This window comes from Dama dama, chromosome 21 (assembly GCF_033118175.1).
Source record: "Dama dama isolate Ldn47 chromosome 21, ASM3311817v1, whole genome shotgun sequence".
Lineage (NCBI taxonomy): Eukaryota > Metazoa > Chordata > Mammalia > Artiodactyla > Cervidae > Dama > Dama dama.
In genome coordinates this window covers 74308429-74317704 of record NC_083701.1, presented here as the reverse complement: position 1 = coordinate 74317704, position 9276 = coordinate 74308429, and the positions used below count along the sequence as shown (strand labels likewise).

At 41.8% G+C, this 9276-nt stretch overlaps 1 pseudogene; it reads right to left on the bottom strand.

The window, feature by feature from the left end:
* Nucleotides 1-4160: 4160 nt before the first annotated feature.
* Nucleotides 4161-8992, bottom strand: LOC133042234 (uncharacterized; annotated as a pseudogene).
* Between the last annotated feature and the right edge of the window lie 284 nt (nucleotides 8993-9276).

Below are 9276 nucleotides of genomic sequence, written 5' to 3'. Positions count from 1 at the left end.
TCTGCATATCTAAGGTTATTGATATTTCTCTTGGCAATCTTGATTCCAGCCTGTGCTTCATCCAGCCCAGCGTTTCTCATGATGTACTCTGCATATACGTTAAATAAGCAGGGTGACAATATACAGCCTTGACATACTCCTTTTCCTATTTGGAACCAGCCTGTTGTTCCATGGAGATGTGTGGCTGCCTGAATATTGAAACTTTTCCAATTCTTTAATTTTCCTTTTATTTTTACATATTTATTTCCAAAGACACTGATTTATCACTCAATGTTTTATGGCTTTTTCAGATCACACACGTTATACATTTTTAAGACACAGTTAAAATAAAATGTGTGTAATTGAAAAATACTACACAACTTTAGGATTGTGCTACACAGCTTTTCAAGAGATAAAGGCAACATTCCAGACTTTCCTACTGAGTGGTGAAAGACAGAGACATAGATTTGGCATCTGATGGTAAGCTGGCTGGCAGAGGGTGGTACCTTCATGATGGATGAGGACGTGAAGGACAGAGGTGGAAGCCATCGTCCTGCAGGACAGAGTGACGCATGGCCAGGCCACAGACAGACGTGATACCAAAACTCAGCCCCAGGGCCATTTTGTTGTGTGTCGCCAAGGATCTTTGCTTATGACATTTCTCTACATTAATTAATTATGCATTTGACCCAAGAAACATGTATTGTCCATCTACTGTATTCCAAGAACTGTGCTCAGCATGGGGAGGGAGATGAGATGAAAGACAGAGTCTCTGCTCTCAAGCAAGTCCACAGCCAAACACAGTCCAGAGTGATAATGAGTATCTGGCTCTATGGGAGCAGAGGAGGCACTTCTAACTTGGACCATGGTCAGGAAAGGCTGAAAAATGTGAAGATAATTCTTGAGTTTAGACTCCAGGAAAACTTGGGAGTCTACTAAGTAAATAAAAGGGAGTAAGAGACTTTCACATAGAGAGAATGGCATGTGTAAAGTCATCAAATAAAAAACAACATGGGAGTCTGTGGAAAATGCAAGTGGGTGTGAGTGTAGCCTAGCCTCCGTGTGGGGGTGTCTGTGTGTGTGTGTGTGTGATATGTGGGCAGTGGGAGTGGTGGGGAAGGAATCACAGGTTGGAGGTTGAAATTGAAGTCAAAGAGGCAGGTAAAATGCAAATCATAAAAGAGCCTGTTTATCAAGAGATTGAGCTCTACACTTCTGGACAAGCAGCTTATCCATCCAAAGTTGCCTCCAATATCTGCTTTCCCTCCACCATGTCTCCAGACCTTTACTAGACATTCAGCTGTCTGAAGGTGGTGGGTGTGAAGGTCTTAGCCTTGACTGTATCTCTGGTGATAAGAAGAATAGCTGAAACATGGGAGGAGTTTGATCATTGTAGGTGGAACGGAGAAATTCTCTCTCTTCTCAAACTTTCAGCTCTATGCCAGGTCCTCCCTCCCAGAAGATGGCTTTAACTTCTTACATAGGACCTCATCACAGTCAGACACTGTTTTAGTTTCCTAGGGTTGTCATAACAGAATGTCACAAACTGAGAGGTTTAAATGGACAAAAATTTATTGCCTCATATTTCTGGAGGCTGGAAGTCCAAAATGAAGGTATCAGCAGAGCTGATTTCATCTCAGGACTGTGAGGAAGAATCTGTCCTATGACTTCTTCCCAGCTTCCGGGGGTTTTGCTGGCCATCTTCAGGACTCCTTAGCGTGTGGGAGCATCGATTCAATCTCTGCTTTTACGCGGTGATCTCAGGCTGTGTGTGTGTGTTTAAAATTCCCCGTTTTATCAGGATATCTGTCATATTGGATGCGGGCCCATGGTAATAACCTTATTTTATCCAGATTACCTCTGTAAAGGTAATCTATCTTACCTTCAAGTAGATAACATTTGGAGGCAGTGGGGCTTAGGCCTTGAGCACATGACTATTTGGGGTGAAAGGGCATGATTCAATCCATGATACGTATAAACTTCAAGAACCACTTCTGTCACTTCCTAATTTACAAAGAATAGAATTTGCTGTTGCCATTTTTAAAAGAAGAACACTGAGGCTTAATGACTTATATGAACAGATCAAATTCCCACGGTAAGGAAGTAATAAGAGTTTGAACATGGTCCTAACTAGCCATATTGAATCCAACCCAAAGAAACATTACAGGGAGGAATTACTTGTTCAATATGTGTGTGGATTCAGTATTGAAACTGTTTGTTCATCGTTTCATTTATCTGGTATTTACTGAACATCTATGATATATTAGGTACTGTGCTAGGGGTTTGGGGGAAAAGATTAGTAAGACATGAAAACTGACTTTAAAGCAATTTCCCATTTGCAATTCCAGACTTCAATACTAGGACAGGTAAGCATTGATTAAACATAGGAGAATCTTTTCTAGACTGACTGACAGAGTCTCTAAATACCCTGGCTGAAACAATTTCTCTTAGATACCTCAATAAAACAATAAAGGAAAGAGATGCATTGGGCTAATAATAAATATAACTTGGGAAGATTGGCTTCAAATGTGTTTAAAGAGTTTTTTAAAATGGTGAACAGTTTAAAATCCTGTTCAGATAAAATAGCAGATTACTTACAAAATTACATGCATAAATGAGTCAGAATGCTTTGCTAAGCCTCATGTTTACTCATTTAGTGTGGTAGGATTTGAGGGTGATGAAAAGAAACAGAATTCCTCCTAAAAGGCAGTTATTTTCTGGTTTGGCAAGTATTTACTGAATGCCTAGCATGTGTCAGACTGCTTCACAGGTATTTTCCATTTTGCTTGTGTAATGCAATTTACTCAATCCCCATGATTCTTGGTTCCTCACCACACGTTACAAAGATCACATGAGATATGATGAGAAAGCACTTGGAATATGTAGCTTTTCAATAAATGCTCAGTGTGAATCATATAATCTTCACTATTGTTCTTAGAATAAGATTGGAGGGCTTTGATCAAATCTTAAGTGCTTTGAAGCTGAAAGTTCTTCTATAACTTTATTAAAAGTACATATCATCAGAGATATGCAAGCTTCATTTTTGGCAGTAGAGCAAACATTAATATAATAAGGAAAATGATAGCAATTGTCTGAAAGTAAAACTAAATTTTTATCTGAATTAAAATATTTTAAACAAGTTATTTGTAAATGTATTTAAGAGGAGCTTTAAAAAGTGGCATTTTTTCCAAATCTTTCCTCTACTATGTATTGCATTAAGATCAAAGCTATTAATTTATTTATTTTTCTTTTTTGTACACAGCTTGTGGGATCTTAGTTCCCTGATCTGGGCCCTCAACAGTGAAATCACAGAGTCCTAACCACTGGACCACCAGGGAATTCCTGAGATCAGAGCTATTTAAATGAAACAGTCAGTCACATTCTCTATTTAGGGTAAGAAGGTTTAAATGTCTTATAAATAAAGCAATGGGTTCATGCTGTAAGAAACAAAATTGATCAATTTAGTCTCACAAATATGAAACAAATACACCAACATATTATGTGAGTAAGTGTGGACAACTCTGTAGCCTTTCTACACAGATGAAACTGGACCTCAATTTATTTTAGATTTATGTCCCATTTGTTTCTGAAAGGATGTGAGGCAGTGAACAGAATTCAAATGGTTTAACATTGCGAAAGACAACTGAAATGCAATACCAACAAATCAATAAATTCCATCAAAACCTAAATAGCCTGTGCTTTTCAGTTTCTGGGCCAAGTTTGCTTGGTTTCTTGAGGGAAAATGGACTCAGCGTCTTCTTATCCATTCTCACAGGAGTCTCATAGGGAAGTGAGCGCTCTTTGGGTCGTTGTTAATAAGTACAGTAACTCACGTGGGCTGGACTTCTATCCCGCTCACAGCAACGATGTGCTAGTGAACCTGCACGAGCCATGTTGTTGCTGCGGACTTGATACAATGAGTAATAATGTTTGTAAGATTATAGATCTGGAATATATCTATTTTACAAAGTAGATAAGGTATTAAGAATATCACTATATATTAAGAAAATAGCTCTAAAACCTTATACTTGACTAGAAAGAACTTTCTACCATAACCTGTATTATAATAAATGACACTCCAAATGATGATTATCTCCTTTTGTAAAATTTATAAAATTTTAATTTAGAAAATTAAATGAATTTTTAAAAATATTTATCTCCTTTTAGGGGGCAGAATTATTTTACTGAAAAAACAAAACAAAGAAACCAGAATGGTGCATTTTTCCTTCATTCGCTTGGCCATTTCTACCACACACTTTTATTGAGCAGCAGCGGAGGATGCAGGGATGTGGACCGCGTGGCCCCTGCCTCAGAGCGTCTTCGTCCCGGTGGGAAGTGAGGATGCCAACAGGCTGGGGTCCTGGGAGCAGAGGAGGGGCGCTGCGCAGCAAGGAGGCATCGGGACCCTGGAGAGCGGGTGATCTGCAGAACACGTGGAGGGCGTGGAGCCAGTTTCCACCCAGAAGGAACGCCTCGGGGAGACTTCCCCGTTCACGCAACGCACTCCATGTGACATGGTGACAAAGAGGCAGGCGGGGGTCAGATGCAACAAGTTCACCCAAGTCACACTGCAGAGACAGCCTCGCCCTGACGCCCGCGGGCCCCGGAGAACGCCAGCATGCTCAGCGCCACCTTCAGAGACACTTCCCAGGCTGAGGGGGTCGTGTGGGAAACGTGCCGGGCTTGGGAGAGGCAGGAGACCGTCACAGAATATGTGGGGTGGAGGGGGGAACAGAAACCCTCGGCAAGACGGCTGTAGGGATGAGAGTTTAAGACTGGCTGTTACTGAGGGGGAACAAGTCCAGGATGATTATAAACATAGACTCCATCGGAACTCAGTATCATCAAGCAATGAAATGGTTCTGTTTTGTCCCTTACAGCTACTGGAAGTGCAAGGGTTAGTCGTTCTGTCGTGTCTGACTCTTTATGACCCCATGGGGTGTAGTCCACCAGGCTCCTTTGTCCACGGAATTCTCCAGGCAAGAGTGCTGGAGTGGGTAGCCATTCACTTCTCCAAGGGATCTTCCAGACCCAAGGATCGAACCCAGGTCTCCCACACTGCAGGCAGACTCTTTACATCTGAGCCACTCTTACGCCTTTGCTCACTTACCAAGCTCCCCTCTTACAGTTAAGGTTCTGAAACAGAAAAGCTGGAACATCAACACAGTTAGTACTTATCTCTTTTTGAATTCCCAAAAAGCACTGAGAGATGCGAAAAAAAAAAGAAATATGATGAGTCACTCACTATATCCTAAGAAATCTAGACTAATACTTGTGATCAAAAGTAAGAAAATTATAAAAAAAAATAGTGTTAGGAAAAATAGAGACCTTGCAGTTAACTTCAAAATAACTGTGAGTTTATTGCATACATATATTTTTAGCTCTTAGATTTCTTATCAGAAATTGGGTGGAATAATAAACCAAAATGGACAAAATACTGAAAATTATTGAAGCTAGATGGTGTGTATACTGTTTTCTCTATATGTTTGAAGTTCTTCCATAATATAAAGTTTTTTGAAAGCATTATGGCAATATTATGTGTGATGAATATCCAAAACTGGGAAGTGCTATAACAATTGTATTAAATTACTTGGTCAATTTATTTGGCCTCTGAATTTGTGAGTCTATTGAATTCACATGGTTACATTACATTGCTCTAATGTCTTAAGAAGATGGTCCCCCAATTCCTTCCCCTAGAAAATAATTTACAATAAGGATTCAATCAAATTCAACAAAAGATAATGATAAAAATATTATCATTTTCTATCTGAATAATTTGAATGAAAAATAAATCTTCTGTGCATCAATAGGAATTAACTTCTTGAAGAACAACGATTTACATTTATTTGCATCCCAGCTTGTTTCAAATTACCTGATGTGGCCTATGACATACACTAGAGTGATTTCTTATCCTAGAAAATGGGATATATGTCTCAAAATAATTGAATCTTGGAGAATAATTTTTACAAATAATATATAATTGTATTTCATGTTTTACTTGCTAACGCAATTTTCAAACTGGTGATGATTTATTGCTATTGCTTTTTAAATCAAAAAGGTTTATGAAAAAATTCAAAGTAAAAGTCGTCTTAATTAAAACTGAGGAGAAGATAGCGTGAATTAACTTTTTCCTTCTTTGTCAAAAAACATTTTAAAACAAATGAAACAAGACTTAAGAATTACAGACCTGGCCCTAGAGATGACCCTCCAGTGGTAAGGTTTCATATATATTGCTAAAATGAAAAATGATAAGCCAGAATCTCCTTGAAGCCTAGATGATTCAAGTAGTCTGCAATTATCCATTCTCCAAATTTGACTTCAAGAATAATGGTAAACAGCGATGCAATATTGAGACAATATCCAAGCCGTATTCGAGGAAGATTCCCCACCCAGGTTGCAAATCAATCAGGTCTGAAGAGACTGTGCTAGTATCTTGTCTGGAATTCACAGAACATTTTCTCATGGAAGTAATCTTTCTTATGGTTTGGATCCCAGAAGAGTCCACAGATTTCTTTAACATGTAATGGGTTTGCAATATGTACTGATAAGGCTGGCAGCGGATGAATGCTGAAAACACTGGTCAATGCGAGTCCTCTAACTCAGTGACTTCCCTGCACCCCAGGAGTTTCCCACAATGCCTTTCATGCTGCCCCCTTTGCTCCTCGCGGTCCTCATCTCACACCGCTCTCCCCTCCCTCTCTGTGCTCCGGTCACGCGGGTCTTCTTGAGATCCTTGACTACGTCATCTTAGGACACTGGCACGACCTGTTTTCTCACTTAGATGCTATTCTCTCTGATTTTCGCCAAGCCTGGCTCCTTCTTGTCCTTCAACCATCCAGAAAAATGGCCCTGGGGACACCTGCCTAGTAGATTAATTAACCTTAACTGTTAGGTCTTCTCTGATACCTGGTATAAATTAGCCACCTGTACTGTTTTCCTGTTTTCATTCTTTGTCTAGCTCAAAAAAATCTACCACTTGAAACTTTCCTGTGAATTTCTTTGTACATTATGTATGTGCTCGGCTACTATGTAAGCTCTATAAGAAAAACCTTGTTCATCATCACCTCCCATCGCCTAGACTATTTACGGACAATAGCAGAGCCTCAGTACCTGAGGGAGGGACTTGATGGTATCAAGGCATTCACGTTGTCTTCCAATACCCTGGGATGAGGGAAGCAGAGCTAGAGATGAGCCACTGAACACAGACGTGGGGGTGGCTGGTGTGAGGATGAAGAATGGCCCTGAGACTGATGGAGGGGAGGCTGTGGAGGTCTCTGGGGCAGAGCATTCACTCCTTCTCATTTTGTCTATGCCTTCCCCTCCCTTCCCTCCCCCTCCATGCTCACTAAACGAGACCAGGGCCAGGACAGAAGCAAGCCAGCAGCAGTGATTGGACAGTAATAGACAAATATTTCTTCTTTTTCTCCCGTCTTTCCTTTCGTCTTCTGTTCTTGCTTCCTTCTTCCCTCTCTAATTTTTCTAGTTCCTCCCATTCCTCACCCTCATTCAGTCGGTGCTGCTGGGAGTGAAGTTGGAAATGTGGACAATGATAAGCACTCTGCCCGGCATGCAGTACATGCAAAAGGAACGCTTGCCAAGTAGGGCAGAGTCTACAGCTTTGCCTAAGTCAAGACAGACCACTTCTCTGACCGGCTCTCGGCACTAACAGACTTGTCACTCGGCCACTTAAAGAATTTTGATTAGTGGGGTATGCTGTACTTCTGTGAAGCCAACAGGACTTCTTAGACTCTCAACTTTAAAATGAAAAGATTCAAACAGAAAACACTGTGAACTGTATCCTTTTAAAACAATAACTTACACTGAATAGATAATGACCACCCGTATTCCTAAATTCCTAAATGTACTGTTTCGGTTAGGTTAAGAAGCCTTTTTCCTCTCAGGAGAGATACTAGAATACCTTTCACAGGTACTGTTATGGTCTTTGCTAACAGTTACGGGCTTCCCTGGTGGCTCAGACGGTAAAGAATCTGCCTGAAATGCAGGAGAACAAGGTTTGATCCCTAGATGGGGAAGACCCCCTGGTGAAGGGCATGACAGCTCACTCCAGGATTCTCACCTGGAGAATTCCACGGGCAGAGGAGCCTGACGGGCTAGGTTCACGGGGTCGCAAAGAGTCGGACACGACTGAGTGACTAACAACGAAAAGATGGACAGTTCACTAATACAACTGCTGGCACAATCAGCTCTGCTCCCATGTCAGAAATAACCCTCGTGGACTCAGGGGCTGGACTTACTGACTTGTTCGGCTGCCTTCTTCAGAGTATCTGTTTCTTACTTCCCAGGACTGAGGAAGGCGAACAGCTGGTGCTTCAGCAGTTATCTCCGTCTCCAGGCTGGTGACAACGAACCGACCGTTCCAGACAGAAGCCTCCAGCCCGCTGAGCTGCTTCTTTGGCCTTGGATTCTCGCGCAGTGACACGGCGGAGAGGCAGCTGCCCCACGGGGCTCTGCAAAGGAGGCGGGGACCCTCGAGCCTGCTGACTTTTCTGGAATGACAGGCAGCCTAAGAGCCAGAGGCCGGTAAACTCTTGAAAGCAAAGTTGCTTATACACAGCGAAACAGCAAAATTCTGTAAAGCAATTACCCTTCAATAAAAAATGTTAATTAAAAAAAAAAAAAAAACAGAGCGAGAACATACTATAAAAAGCCACGTTTATTTTTTGATCTACAGTTCAAACATTTCACTGTTTGAGTCTCTGGTAAAACTTCAGAAATGGGAAGTTGGAACTCACTGTAAGTTTTAGGCTTTTGTCCACAACAATTATTTATAACTGCTGTAGAATATGCTTGGGCTTCACGTTATGGTCCCCCCCGCCTCCCCCGTGAATATAGTTCAACAACAGCAGCAACAAGGCCAGAAAAAAGTTGAGGAACTGAAGAGCTCACGCAGCAACCTCGCAGGCTCTGATTCCTTTTCTAACCCGTTGGCCGCCTGCGGTCCAGGTGAGATTCGCCCCGCTACCAGGACCGGAGGGGCGCTGTGATTGGTCATGAATAGTCAGGCATCCAGTCCTCTGGCCATGGTGATTGGCTAAGGCACTCAGGCACCAGCCAATCAGGGCATTTTTCTCGCCACAAGCCTTGATTCTGCACTTGGTGGGGTTCAAACCAATTCAGTGAGTTTTTATTGAAATTTGGTTGCTTTTCCGAGAGCCTTCCCAGGTGGCCGGCTCAGTGATAAAGAATCTGCCTGCCAATGTGGGAGCCGCAGGAGACTCGGGTAGGATCCTTGGGTTGGGAAGACCCCCAGGAGGAGGAAATGGCAACCCATTTCAT